The 14,238-nt window shown below is 42.1% G+C and overlaps 1 protein-coding gene across 6 annotated transcripts in view; it reads right to left on the minus strand.

Annotated features, from left to right (window-relative positions):
- MARCHF3 (membrane associated ring-CH-type finger 3) overlaps window positions 1–5,113 on the minus strand; it is a 98,266-nt gene extending 93,153 nt beyond the window's left edge. For 2 of the 6 annotated variants that reach the window (XM_048850989.2, XM_048850987.2), the window contains exon 1: window positions 4,704–4,956. The gene's annotated coding sequence lies outside the window, so the exon portion shown is untranslated. Of the gene's footprint in view, window positions 1–3,162; window positions 3,211–4,703 lie in introns of those variants that run through there. The other 4 variants (XM_048850986.2, XM_048850988.2, XM_048850990.2 and 1 more) reach the window with 4 other exon arrangements.
- Window positions 5,114–14,238: the final 9,125 nt, after the last annotated feature.

A 14,238-nucleotide genomic window follows, 5' to 3' on the forward strand; every position in this document is an offset into this window, starting at 1 on the left:
GATTGGGCTGCTATAGTGGACCCTACATGGAACTACCTTTAAATACTGTTTTGATGCTGCAGCCGCTGCAGAATACAGCTTGGTAGTGGTGGCCACAGGAAGTGTATTATAATACTTCTCCAAAAATTATACTGACTTCCTATTTGCATTTGTGACTTATTTTCAAGTGCAATCAAAGGAGCTGACGGTGATCTATAAAGTCCTAAATGGTTTGGGTCAAGGCTACCTGAGGGCCCCCCCACTTCCTTTTTTCCTATGTGCCACCATGAACCACAATCAGGAGACCAGGTATTCTCACTGGTAGGTCCTTGGCTCCAAAATTCATTCCCTCTCACTGCTTAGAGAGTTCCTGGGAGCTGACCTTCAGGTCTCCGTTCAAGGCCAATCCCTTTGCCTGAGGTGGGGGAGATTGCAGAGTAGAAGGGATATAGTCTACGTTGTGGGGCTAGAGTCTTTTTCTTTATTAACACTGACAATTCTTTATTCGCTTTAAATATTTCATATGCAGCTAGAAACCAAGATTAAGTATGCATTGGAGGTAATTTAGCAAAGAGCTTTGGTAGAGTCATGAGGGTCTTGCTAGTAAGTGTTGCAGGACTAGCTATGTGAACACACCAGATGGCATGGGAACAGCAAGAAAGAGCAACTGCATCGAGGGACTGGGAAGAGATGAAGGAGGCAAGAAGAGTGAAAGGGGAACTTGGAAGAAAGGGGCAAAGAGTGATGGGAGAGAGAGATGTAAAACCTAGCAGAGAGGGCTAGAATGATGAGAAAACTGATTAAGACCAACGAGAGGTGCAGAAAACTAGAGGGAACAGAGTAAAGAAAAAAGGAAAAGGGAAAGCAAGAGGGAGAGTGGGTAAAAAGAGGGAAATGAGACGAGAGTGATAACCATGCAGAAAAAGGAACAAGGGAGGAGCAGGAGGAAAGTGAAAAGGGGACCGTGGGGTCAAGGGAATGGAGGGCAAACAAAAACGGGCAAGGTAAAAAGAGAAGAAAATCCATCCTACCAGAACCTCCCACCTCATCACTCTAACCCAGAATCTATTAATGGATCAGGAAATAAAGAAGAGGTTCAAATAGCATGCAACCACCTCAATTCACATTTACATTTAATAGAGAGGTCTACAAAGCTTTCACTTTGAAAACTGACCTCACCACATTGCTTACAGTATTTAATTCTTACCTCTCACTGAATATTGTGTTTTTCTGTTGGAAACTGACCCCTATTAAAAAATCTGGCTACTTTATGTAGGTACACAAAAGGAGAAAACTCTTTTGAAAATGTGCCTTTTTTTGTGCATGGGGAGGAAAGGCTGAGTATTTTGGAGAAATCCAGTATTTTGCTATTAAAAAGTGGTGGTAAGGCCACCAATATGAAGTCTACTCTCTTTCCTTCAATACACTTTGGAATCCAGGTTTGGAATTCATATAAATTATTACTTCTCCCTCTCCTGCAGCAGATATAATCAAACTCTTTCTAAGATATACATTTCATCATTAGAAAATACATATACACTTGAAAATGCGGTTGCTTGCTTGCAAAGATTAAATACAATATAACTAGTTTCCCCTAGCCCTTTTGATGCAAACATTTAGAACCGTACTCTTTTTCTTGCCAATATTTGAACAGCGAGTAATAGGTACATCATTAGATCAATGGCGGTCTGATGACTTATTACTCTAAAGATGGCTCCAGCCAAGAAGAGTAAGCCCAGGAGACTCATTGTGGCAAACTTCATAAACATATGCATTTTAAAAATAGATACAAAAATTATGAGGTAGGAAAAAAACAGGCGAGTACAGCAGAGGAACACAGATCCAGATTGCTATCATTGAGAGAGTCTTCCCTTAATTCTAAAAGTTGGCAGGATGTAGTTCTGTTGCTGCTTCTTAGACATCGTGCAGCTAGTTAGCCCCAGAACGCAGAAGAAAAATATAATGGGAAGTAGAACATGTACTAATGAATTACAGTCTAGCACACACCCACGTGCATCTTGTTACTTCAGTTGACATTTTATTAGTTATTTCTCACCTTCTTTGTATTAAATTTTCCATCTGCTGTACTTTTCCTACAGACAAGCACCCACAATCCCTCTTCACTTTTCGTACTGAACTTAAATGCATGCAAGTGCAAAGTAACAGGTGGCGGAAAAAGGGCTAGCGGCTTTCGCTTGGCACTCTAAACCATAGTTAATTATCAGTTATAATAATACGTCAGCTATTTATTGACTTGGAAACACTGGTTTGTTTTTTTTCAGTTCCAGAACTGGACCAATCCACCTTAGAGCAGCACAGGTGTACGACTACAGCAGTGCCGCTGTAAGGTACGCAGTGTAGCCACTCTTTGCTGGCAGCAGAGCGCTCTCCTACCGACAAAATAAAACCGCCCCCAACGAGGACTGGTAGCTTTGTCAGTAGGTGTGCTGGCCACACCGGCGCTTTTTGTCGGTAAAACTTTTGTTGATCAGGGAGGGATGTGGGTTTTTTCACACCCCAGACCAACAACAGTTTTACCAACAAAAGTGCGGTGTACACATAGCCCTTGCTTTACACAGCTTAGTGATTCTTGAAGTGGTTAGATTTCTCCATGGAGTTACTGTTCGACAAACATTTTTTTAAAATGTTCAAACCATTTTTAAAGGCGAGTGCAAGAGTGTTAAATTGGTACATTTAAAAACTTTCTAAAATTTAAATCAAACTATTTTTTAAAATGTCATAGACAGCAATATTTAACACGTACATAGCCCTTTACATCTTCAAACCACTGTATAAAGACTAAGTCATAAAAAAGGACACGGTGTTCCTACACTGAGACTCAGAATGGGCGCGGTATTTTTAAGTGTGTGAAGAATTGGTTTTGCAATGGAATTGCAGAAAAAGCCTTAGCTGTAGTTACTGGAACAGTCACTTGAATAAACCTTTGTTGCAATTTTTTCCTGGTAATAAAGTTAAAATTACACATCAGTATATTTTGAAAAACAAGAAGTAGAAATCCATCCTGATACAGATACAGCATTCTTATCCAGGTAAAAATTAAGTTGTGTATGTGTCAAATTATATTTCATTTATGTGGACTCTCAATTCTCTGCCCAAATAAATCCCCAACAGACCAGTCACTAATCCAAACCTCTAATAAAATACAATTTGGCTTATACTCACAGACTTCATTTTCCATTATGGTACATCAAGGCAGAAGTTAATACACATGCCTTGCGTTAAGATAACACATTATTTCTTACTGTTATTTTTTGCTTTTCCAAGTGCTTTGGCTGGAATGTACGTTATATTTTAACAGGTGGGTTGGCTGGCTGGCTGCTGGGCTGTAAACCAGAAACTGGAATCTGCACTGAATGGTATTGAACCGAATGCTTGTAAAGTTCATGGACACAGACTGACTCAGACAGACTCAGATGCATGCACACACACAGAGAAGAACACACGCACATATTATATATCGCTAGCCTCCTTCTTCTTCTTTCCCCTCTGTCCAGTGATAGTTCAAGATTGAGTTTTCTGTCATATTTCCATGCCCACACAACCAAAAACCACATTCATACTATATAACGCTTCTGAGAAGTTAAGGTGATATGTACACACAATGAATGTTCATGCACAGAGACATATATACAGATAATGGTCTCTATATTTAAAAAGACTAGTGAAACTTGCAGTCAACAAGAAACTACACAGGAATTCTAAAATTGAACCACTGTGCATATGTCCAATATTACATATGAACATAGAAATACTGTAGACCCACACAAAATCATAAACTGAAGACCAAGGTATGAATATTGTAGCCATATTTTTCCATAAAAAACTGTATTCATAGCTCTCCCTATCCTATAGGGAGGAAAATATACAAGTATGAGTTAGGGATGCAGTATGAGACTAAACCTTGAGTGCTGTGGCTCTTATTTTGTGTTGCGACTTCAAATGTTTGCAATAGTACGAGTTTTATTTGTACATTTCAATGATTTAAATATATAAATTGTGTTTGTAGCATATGGGTGTGGGTACATATGTACATGTAGTGTGTGGCTATAATATATATTTGCTTGTTTCACAGTTGTGTGTTTAAATAGTTTCCTTGATTGTTGTTGCTTTTTAAAATTGTAAGATACAAAAGGCAAACTGCAATAATTACCTAGGAGACTAGACTATTACAGAATCCTGCCTGGTCTAACCTATTTGTATGTGTCCCTACTATATATAAAACTGTCTGCTAAAAACCCTCATTAAACATAACTTCTGTACAGATAATTATTAGGTTCATTTTTATGCTGTGACTTTATTTACGTTTTTATTATTGATCAAAAAGCCCATGTACTCCATATTGTCATTGCTTGTGGTTTGGAATATGAACTACATTGGTTTGAGTTACCCGTGGGCAAAGGGGCAGCCAAGAAAACAAACAGCTAATTGTTGGTTTAGAGCTGGATCATTTAAAGAGAGACCTCCAACGGACATTTTCATGCATTAGCATTTCAATAAATACTTCAGCTTGTATTGCCATTGCCCACCAAGTTTCAGCGGGGGCCCCCTTTTACAGGGGCGAGTTCTACCATCCTCTAGGGGTTTCCTAGGGAAACCAACAGCTCCCAGAACCTGCACCCCGAGAGACAGACGCACACCCTTCATGCCCACCGAGAACTAAGCCCGGGTGGGAGCAGAGCTCGCTGCACGCCGTGCACACTCACCCTCCGTCTGTAGCTCCGGATTGCTTTACACGCCCCTGTTAGTCCTCCCGGTTTTTCCAACTTCTCAAGCAGCTACGTTCCTGGCTGGGGAATCAGAGAAAGTGCAGAGGCGCATGTTTGCTAGGCAGGGATTCGAGGACGATTCCAGAGCCGGGCTCCTCAGCCTCAAGCCGCGGGCTATTCATTGACCTGCTAAGCGAGCGAGGTGGAACGGCAGTGGGGGCTGGAGCAGCCCGGCCGGCGAGGCGGGCGGGCTAGGGGGGGGGGGGGAGAGGGGGGAAGGCGGGGGCGTGGCTGTGCTTCCTGACTGGCGGCCACTTGTACAAGTCGGCAGCGTCTGCCGCCTCGCTCCCGCGGCTCCAGCCCCGGGCTCCGAACGGGATGGGGAGGCGGGCTCGCGGGGGAAGCAGCAGGACAAAGAGCGGCTGGGAAGCCGCGCGTGTCTGGGACCCCTGGTGGCCAGCGAGCGGTGGCGCATCCGAGGGAAGCCACCAGGTCAAAGCCTCCAGGAGGCAGAAAACCAAACCCTGCCTAGAAGGGACCTGCTGCTGCTGCTGCATCTCCGTCTCCGCCGAGCAAGCAATAAAAGGGCCAGGCATGTAAATACATCAATGTATTATTTACACAAATCCATTTTGTAGCCTTTCAGGGGCTGGTTTGGCTAGCGGGTTTATTTGCCAAGTTGTGCAAGGAAAAGCAAGACATAAAGAGCCATCAGGCTCTTCTGCAATTCAAGAAACAAATACATAACGCAGAGCAAGGAGCTAGGGGTGGGGTGTGTAACTGGTTTTTAAAGGGATTGATCGCTTACCCTTGTGCAAGGAAAAGAGCGTGGAAGTGCAATTCTGCTCTAAAATGCAACTGTGAAAATGCTGCCTTGAGGTTCTGCGGTCATTGTCTCTTAATACCCAGTCTTGCAGTAAAAACAAGTGAATATTGTTCTTTAACTCAGCCTGGTCTCTGAGAGTCAGTTTGGGATTTTTTCCTTTATTGCACCATCACTTGCAATAAAGCTTCTGCCAGTTAAATTATGCCCTAAAGTTACATCTCTGCAGTTCCACTGAATTCAAGCTAATTGGCCTCTAGTAAACAGTTCTGTGCATGATGCACAAGAAAGAAGAGAATCCAGTTTACTCCATTCTTTCTGTGTGGTTCTGCAGCATTAAAAGTAATAAAGCAATACAAACTTGTGTTGCAGAGATGACTAAATTCACAAATTTCAGAGGAACAGCCGTGTTAGTCTGTATTCGCAAAAAGAAAAGGAGTACTTGTGGCACCTTAGAGACTAACCAATTTATTTGAGCATGAGCTTTCATGAGCTACATCTGATGAAGTGAGCTGTAGCTCACGAAAGCTCATGCTCAAATAAATTGGTTAGTCTCTAAGGTGCCACAAGTACTCCTTTTCTTTTTGTAAATTCACAAAGGGAAGCATGTCTGGTAAGTAAGAAGGTATTGTTTTTATAGTGTTAAATTTCAGAGTGGAATTGCTCCTATAAATATTCTCCAGAGGGCTTGGAAGAGGAGGAATACATGGGGAGGGCGAACTAGGATCCAGGAACAGCTGTGGTCGTGTACTTCCCTTTGTGACAGGGCACAAGTCACTTAACATTTCCAGGTATGGCCAACGGGAATAACTACTCACCGGAGTGTTATGAAGACTAATAAATTCATGTTTGTAATGAAGCTTTTTCATTTTTAAAGTGCTAATTTATAACACAAACTGTAATCAAAGCAACCTGATTCATCAGAAGCTGGGATGAAGGAAGGGTCAGGAGAGAAGAGAAATAATTGCATGGAGAGAGCATTAATCTTTATTTGCTAACATTCTAGTCCTGTCAAACTTTGGACAGAAAGTTAACCACTAAATCGACTAACAAAATGTTTAATTTTGAGCATAAGTGAACAACTATCCATTTAAGACATACTGAACCCCTGTAGCAATTTCCCTGCTAGAAAAGTCACAAAACAAAAGGCAGCTCTCAAAGATTTTATAGAAAAACACATCTAGAGCTTGGTGGATCCTTTGTGCAAATGTAACTCCCATTGAAGTCAATGAGAACTGCAACATGTTAAAATTACATTTAAAAACCTACAGTCACAAGTACCTCTGATTCCATCGCTCATAAAGGGATTTCTTATTGGATCAGATTCACCACTGGTGATCATGTATGTCAATCCATTGACTTCACTGGAGTTGTCCCTGCTTATGATAGCAATGAATTTTCTCAAAGAAATATCTACAATTATAAGGCCTTAAAGACATCTGGGCCCACCTAAAATACAAGCTTGGTCACTAATGTATGTTTTTCAACATCTTTGTCTTGTTGCTTTTCTACACACACAAGAATACTGAAAACAAAAATGAATTAGTTACCAATGTTGCTGCAGATGTTTGTTTTGATTGCTGGGTTTTGCTTTTTGTTTTTCCACTGGCAAAAAATAATCTTTGCATCTAGGTGTATTGTTTAGCACTAGGCTTTTTAATAACCCCCAATGGCATGAATGCTCTCATGTGAAATTGGGGGCAGCAAAGGTGCCAGTTAGGTATTTAGATTGTAAGCTCTTCAGGGCAATGATTGTCTTGGTGTTCTGTATTTGTTCAGTGCCTAGCACATTGAGGCTCTGGCTGGCATTTCTAGGCATATAGTAATACAAATAACTAATATACTTGGAAAAAAATAGATACATTTAGACCCCAAACTCTTACACACCTGAGCAGTCCCATTTGGCTTCAGCAGGAGTACTTGTGTGAGTAAAATTAAGCATGTACTTAAGTGTTGACAGGATGGGACCTTAGTAAAAATCACTTCTAGGACCTGATCCTGCAATCTGATCTACATGAGCAAATGCTTACACCCTCATCGAGTCCCACTGAAAAGGGACTTGCGCCTCAACTTGCAGGATTGAAGCTTAGGTTTTGATATACAGGTGTGGGTTTTTAAAACACTTGATTCCTGAAGCTAGGCCCCGACCTCAATCCTAACTTCAGCACTGTGTCCTTAATTTAAAAAAACCCCAATACCCTAAAATAATGGTCCAAGAACTATAGACTCACACTGGGGTAACTATAGTGTCTGTAGACTACTGCCGTATTTTTTTTAATAAAGATGTGTAGAAACTGTTGCTCTGTGAGAGTCAAGGAGACACTTAAGCCCCAATCCTCTAAACATTTACAGCTGGGGTTACCTTTACCCACATCTGTAGTCACATTGAGCTAAATTCACACAGGGTTTTAGGACCATAAATCCCAGATTTAAGCACCTCTGGTATTCACAAAACTCCTGCTTAGCTGCTGCCAAACCCTGTAGGTAGTAAACTCACTAGATGCCTACGTTTTTGCAGCGAAGATTCCCTCTGTGCTTAGATTTCTGCCTCTGGGTACGTGCATTGCTGCCTTGCTTTAGACATCTAGACACCTGTCTCCAGCCTAATCTCCAGTGCAGTGCCTGAACAGGGGGAAGATAGGCATTGTGCCACCTAACTCACCTGTGGGGCCTGATCCGGTAGGTGTGCTCAGAGAATACCTAATTCCACCAAAAAAAACAGCCGGGGAGGGTGGAGAGCAGGTGCCCTACCGGTTAGGATTCTTACTGGAATGTGGGAGCCCTTGGTTGAAATCCTCCTCTACCTGATGAGGAGAAGGGATTTGAACAGGGATCTGTTACCTCTCAGATAAGTGCCCTAATCTCTGGGCTGTGGGATATTCTGAGAGGTGGCTCCCTCAGTTTCTCCTATTGAGGCTGTTTTACCTTGGATAAATAATTAAAAAGCCATTGGGCCAGCAAAAGAGACAGATGCCTGAGGATGACTCTTTTGACTGATGGTTAGCATGCTCACCTGGGGTGTAGAAGGCCTGGAATCTAGTTGCATGGCTCCAGTGATTTATCATTTATCCAAAGTGGAACAGCTGCAACAGGAGAGATTGAGGGAGCCCTACCTCAGAATATCCCATAGCCCAGTGGTTAGAGCACTGATCTCAGAGGTTGCAGGTGGCTATTTAAATCCCTTTTCTCATCAGGTAGAGGTGGGACTTGAAAAGGTGGTCTTCCACATAAGCATGTTAACTACAGGGCTAAAAGTGAGAAAGGAGGTGTTGGCAGGTACTGCCACCAGCCTCCCGGAGAGGGCTCGCAACTTAGAATTCCAAGCAGAAATAAGTGCCTGTCTCCAGCCTGGACTTTGGTGCTAAACTCTCTGAAAGGGGCCGTCTCTCCTCACTATATCGCGTTGGCTAGCTTAGGTGGGGTGCCACCTAGCATGCTGCCTGTTGTGAGGCACATTCTCAGACATGTATTTCTCTCCATTCAAAGTATAGGAAGCCGGAGCACCTAACTCAGGCTTTGTGAATCCCAGTGATTTTCTAGGTGCCTAAGTCCCTTTGTGAATCTAATCACTGTGTCAATGTGGCTAGTCATATTCATAAAGATAAATACCTGCATAAATGTTTGCAAGATTGGGGCCTAAGCTGGAACAGGATTTTTACCCCCATTTTAATTCAGAATTGAATAAAAAGCTCAAAATATAGCCTTTGTCTTAATTCCTATTGCTTTTTTGGTTATGAGAGATTAAAGAAAAGGAGGAAAAACTCTATTTAGAAGTGTGGGAACTGAAAAGATAAACCAAATTCCAGGGAAAACTTCTATTTTTTTTTTTTTTTTTTTTTTTTTGCAGCATGTGGCAGGAGGGGGGAAGATAACTATTAGTGTATATTTACATTTTGCTCAGGCCTAACGGCCACAGTTAGAATTGCGGTCACATTGTGCAAGATCCAGCACAAACACAGAAAGGAGGCAATCCCTGCCTGGCAGGGTTTACAGTCTAATGACACAAACAGAGGGTAGGGGATGGAGATGCAAACAAATGAGCATGATGAAAAATTGGTATATATTTGTTAGTTATAGGTATGGGAGGGGGAGGAAGGAGGGAGTTGTGGTTTGGGGGTTTTTTTGCTTGTTTTTCAACTAGGGTGTAAGTGGCAAATAAGTTACTAGATATGTCCACTATGCCATTCTACAATACACATTGTCAAGGGATATCAGAGCAGATGCATTCTTGTAAACATCCTCTGGAAAAAAAAGTAGCCTTGCAAATTTTCACAAATTTGCATGAATTTTGCTTCAGCAGGAGCACGTCTTCTAATTTTAAAGTTATTCTTTAACAAACATCATTGTGGATGACTGCGTGCACTTGCTGGGAGCTTAGTGTGTTTACAAGATGTCATACGCTGTACGTAAATCCAAAATAAATAATACAAATTGCCATGGAATATTTTAAGTATTATTCCTTTTTCTCTTTCATGGTGACAAGTCCTAAGATGGAGGGAGAGGAGGCCCTTTTAGTGCTATCTCAAGCTAGACTGTCACTAATCAATTCCCCTGCCCCCTCCCTCCCCCCCCCCCTTCCCCCCCCCCCCCCAAAAAAGAAAACCCAACAACAAACATGCAGCAAGTCAAGACATTTAAAAATTCTACATCTGACACAGATTCTGGCTGCACTGAAGTCAATGGGAGTTTTGCCACTGGGATCAGGATTTCACACGTGGTGTTCTTAGAACTGGTAATAACAGGGACACAATGTTTTTGTGGGAGGGCTATTTCTTAATACGCACAACTAATTCTGTTTTCATATGCAGTTCTTTCCATTGTCCCCACAATGAGCCAGCATCAGGTTGGCATCAGAAGCTTGCTTAGGTTTCTCTTTAGCAAATCTGTAGTCAGCAGTTAAAACCTTGGACTTGGCAGGTCTGCAAAAGTGCAGTGATGGTGCCTTGCAGCCTGTGATCTTAGAACATAAGAATGGCCATACTGGGTCAGACCAAAGGTCCATCTAGCCCAGTATCCTGTCTACCGACGGTGGCCAATGCCACATGTCCCAGACGGAATGAACAGAACAGGTAATCATCAAGTGATCCATCCCCTGTCGCCCATTCCCAGTTTCTGGCAAACAGATGCTAGGGACACCATCTCTGCCCATCTTGGCTAACAGCCATTGATGGATCTATCCTTCATGAATTTATCTAGTTCTTTTTTGAACTCTGTGATAGTCTTGGCCTTCATAACATCCTTTGGCAAAGAGTTCCACAGCTTGTCTGTGTATTGTATAAAAATATGCTTTCTTTTGTTTGTTTTAAACCTGCTGGCTATTAATTTCATTTGGTGACCCCTAGCTCTTGTGTTATGAGGAGTAAATAACACTTATTTACTTTCTCCACACCAGTCATGATTTTATAGACCTCTGTCATATCCCCCAAACCCCCTTAGTCATCTTTTTTCCAAGATGAAAAGTCCCAGTCTTACTAATTTCTCCTCATACGGAAGCCGTTCCACACCCCTAATAATTTTTGTTGCCCTTTTCTGAACCCTTTCCAATTCCAGTATAGCTTTTTTTGAGATGGGGTGACCACATCTGCACTCAGTATCCAAGATGTGGGCGTACCATGGATTTATATAGAGGCAATATGATATTTTCTGTCTTATGATGGATCCCTTTCTTAATGATTCCCAACATTCTGTTCACTTTTTTGACTGTCGCTGCACACTGAGTGGATGATTTCAGAGAACTATCCACAGTGACTCCAAGATCTCTTTCTTGAGTAGTAACAGCTAATTTAGACCCCCATCATTTTATATATGTTTTCCAATGTGCATTACTTTGCATTTATCAACATTGAATTTCACCTGCCATTTTGTTGCCCAGTCATCCAGTTTTGGGAGATCCTTTTACAGCTCTTCACACTCTGCCTGGGACTTAACTATCTTGAGTAGTTTTGTATCATCTGCAAATTTTGCCACCTCACTGTTTAAATCTTTTTCCAGATCATTTGTGAATATGTTGAATAGGACTGGGCCCAGTAAAGACCTCTGGAGGGCATCACAATTTACCTCTCTCCATTCTGAAAACTGACCATTTATACCTACTGTTTGTTTCCTGTCTCTTAACCAGTGACCAATCCATGAGAGCACCTTCCCTCTTATCCCATGACTACTTACTTTGCTTAAGAGCCTTTGGTGAGGGACCTTGTCAAAGGCTTTCTGAAAATCTAAATACACTATATCCACTTGGCCACTGTCAGAAGACAGGATATTGCGCTAGATGAACCTTTGGTCTGACCCAGTATGGCCGTTCTTATGTTCTAAGATCACAGGCTGCAACCATCATTGCACTTTTGCAGACCTGTCAAGTGGATTGCCCTTGCCACATGCTTGTTGACCCCTCAAAGAATTCTAGTAGATTGGTGAAGCGTGATTTCCCTTTACTGAAACCATGTTGACTCTTCCCCAACAAATTATGTTCATCTATGTGACTGACAATTTTGTTCTTTACTATAGTTTCAACCAGTTTGTCCGGCACAGAAGTCAGGCTTACCAGCCTGTAATTGCCAGGGTCAGCTCTGGATCCCTTTTTAAAAATTGGCGTCACGTTAGCTATCCCCAGTCATTTGGTACAGAAGCTCATTTAAATGATAGGTTACAGACTACAGTTAGTAGTCCTGCAATTTCACATTTGAGTTCCTTCAGAATTGTTGAGTGAATACCATCTGGTCCTGGTGACTTACTACTGTTTAGTTTATCAATTTGTTCCAAAACCTCCTCTAATAACACCTCAATCTGTTCCTCAGATTTGTCACCTAAAAAGAATGACTCAGGTTTGGGAATCTCCCGCACATCCTCTGCTGTGAAGACCAATGCAAATAATTCATTTAGTTTCTCCACAAAGGCCTTATCATCCTTGATCTTGTAACAATGCTCAGCAACATCAGAGACATAGCTTTTCCCACAGTCTGATATGAGCTGACCGCCATTCGTTGTTGCTCAGTCATCTTGTCCTGCAGTGTTTCCTTTGGTGGAAAGTACTTTAATTCTGCTATTTCTCCTATGACAGCCCCACATCATGTAATTTGAAATGTACCTCAGTTTTCATGCCTGTATAGCCAGACAAGGGTAAAAAGGTTTTTTTCTTGGAGGAAAGATGAATAAGATTGAGACTTTTCAGCTTGGAAAAGAGACAACTAAGGGGGATATGATAGAGGTCTATAGAATCATGACTAGTGTGAAGAAAGTAAATAAGTGTTGTTTACTCCTTTTCATAATACAAGAACTAGGGGTCACCAAATGAAATTAACAGGCAGCAGGTTTAAAACAAATAAAAGGAGGTATTTCTTCACACAATGCACAGTCAACCTGTGGAACTCTTTGCCAGAAGATGTTGTGAAGGCCAAGACTATCACAGGGTTCAAAAAAGAACTAGATACATTCATGGAGGATAGGTCCATCAATAGCTATTACCCAGTTTGGGCAGGGAGGCAAAACCATGCTCTGAAGTGTCCCTAACCTCTGTTTGCCAGAAGCTGGGAATGAGCGACAGGGGATTAATCACTTGATTATCTGTTCTGTTCATTCCTTCTGATGCACCTGGCATTGGCCACTGTCAGAAGCCAAGATACTAGGTTAGATGGACCATTGGTCTGACCCAGTATGGCCGTTCTTATGTTTGTTTCTCTGGTAAGAGACTAAGTCTAAGAGTGAGAATAGGGAAGAGTAGTAATGTTTTCTCAGGTAAATGTAGAGTGTTTAGCATTATATCTCATACATAAAATAAAGTCTTTGAAAGGGGAGGTTTTTTCCAAGATAAATGGATGAAAGTACTCTTTTATGTTAGTCATCAGGGAAATCTCTCTCCCCCAAATCCAGGAGGTCTGTATGCTCAAATCCACATTCCTTGCATCCCCAACACTCCCATTTAAGTCAACAGAAATTTAGTATGGGGAAAGCACAAGGAATGCAGAATCCGCTCTGATCCTGCCTAGGAGGCTGCGTTGGAGAGAGGCAACCTCTTTATTACACTAAATCAGGGATCAGCAACCTTTGGCACGTGTGGCCAGTCAGGGAAAGCCACTGGTGGGCCAGGACAGTTTGTTTACCTGCAGTGTCCGCAGGTTTGGCCGATCACAGCTCCCACTGGCCACAGTTCGCTGTTACAGGCCAATGGGGGCTGCAGGAAGCAGTGGCCAGCATATCCCTTGGCCCACGCCGCTTCCCACTGCCCCCGTTAGCCTTCAATGGCGAGCTGCAGCCGGTGGGAGCTGCAGGTAAACAAACCATCCCAGCCCACTAGTGGATTTCCCTGAAGGGCCGCATGCCAAAGGTTGCCGATCCCTGGGCTAGATGGACCTCCTAAAATAAAATCAATCTGGTTGACCATTGTGAAGCCTCCATCTCCTCAGTTAGCCCCAAGATAAGAACTTCATTTGTGATCCATGGAAATAATGCTATTATAAATCTTGTTAGCATTCACATTAAAATACGAAGTATTAGAAAAATACCATGTGTAGTTAACAATAAAACTCCCCACCCTCCATGTGAATGAATAAGGCACAGACAAGTCGTCCTCTTCTGACCTGATCAGAAAGGTTTACTTTTGGCTCCTGAGATTTCCCACACAGAACATGTAATAAAAACAAGGGAAAATACTACTATCTCAGGTATAGCTACGACTTGTTGACTATTCCAAGTTCTGCCACTGACTCACCTTGT

Source organism: Caretta caretta, chromosome 5 (assembly GCF_965140235.1).
Source record: "Caretta caretta isolate rCarCar2 chromosome 5, rCarCar1.hap1, whole genome shotgun sequence".
NCBI classification, from domain to species: domain Eukaryota; kingdom Metazoa; phylum Chordata; order Testudines; family Cheloniidae; genus Caretta; species Caretta caretta.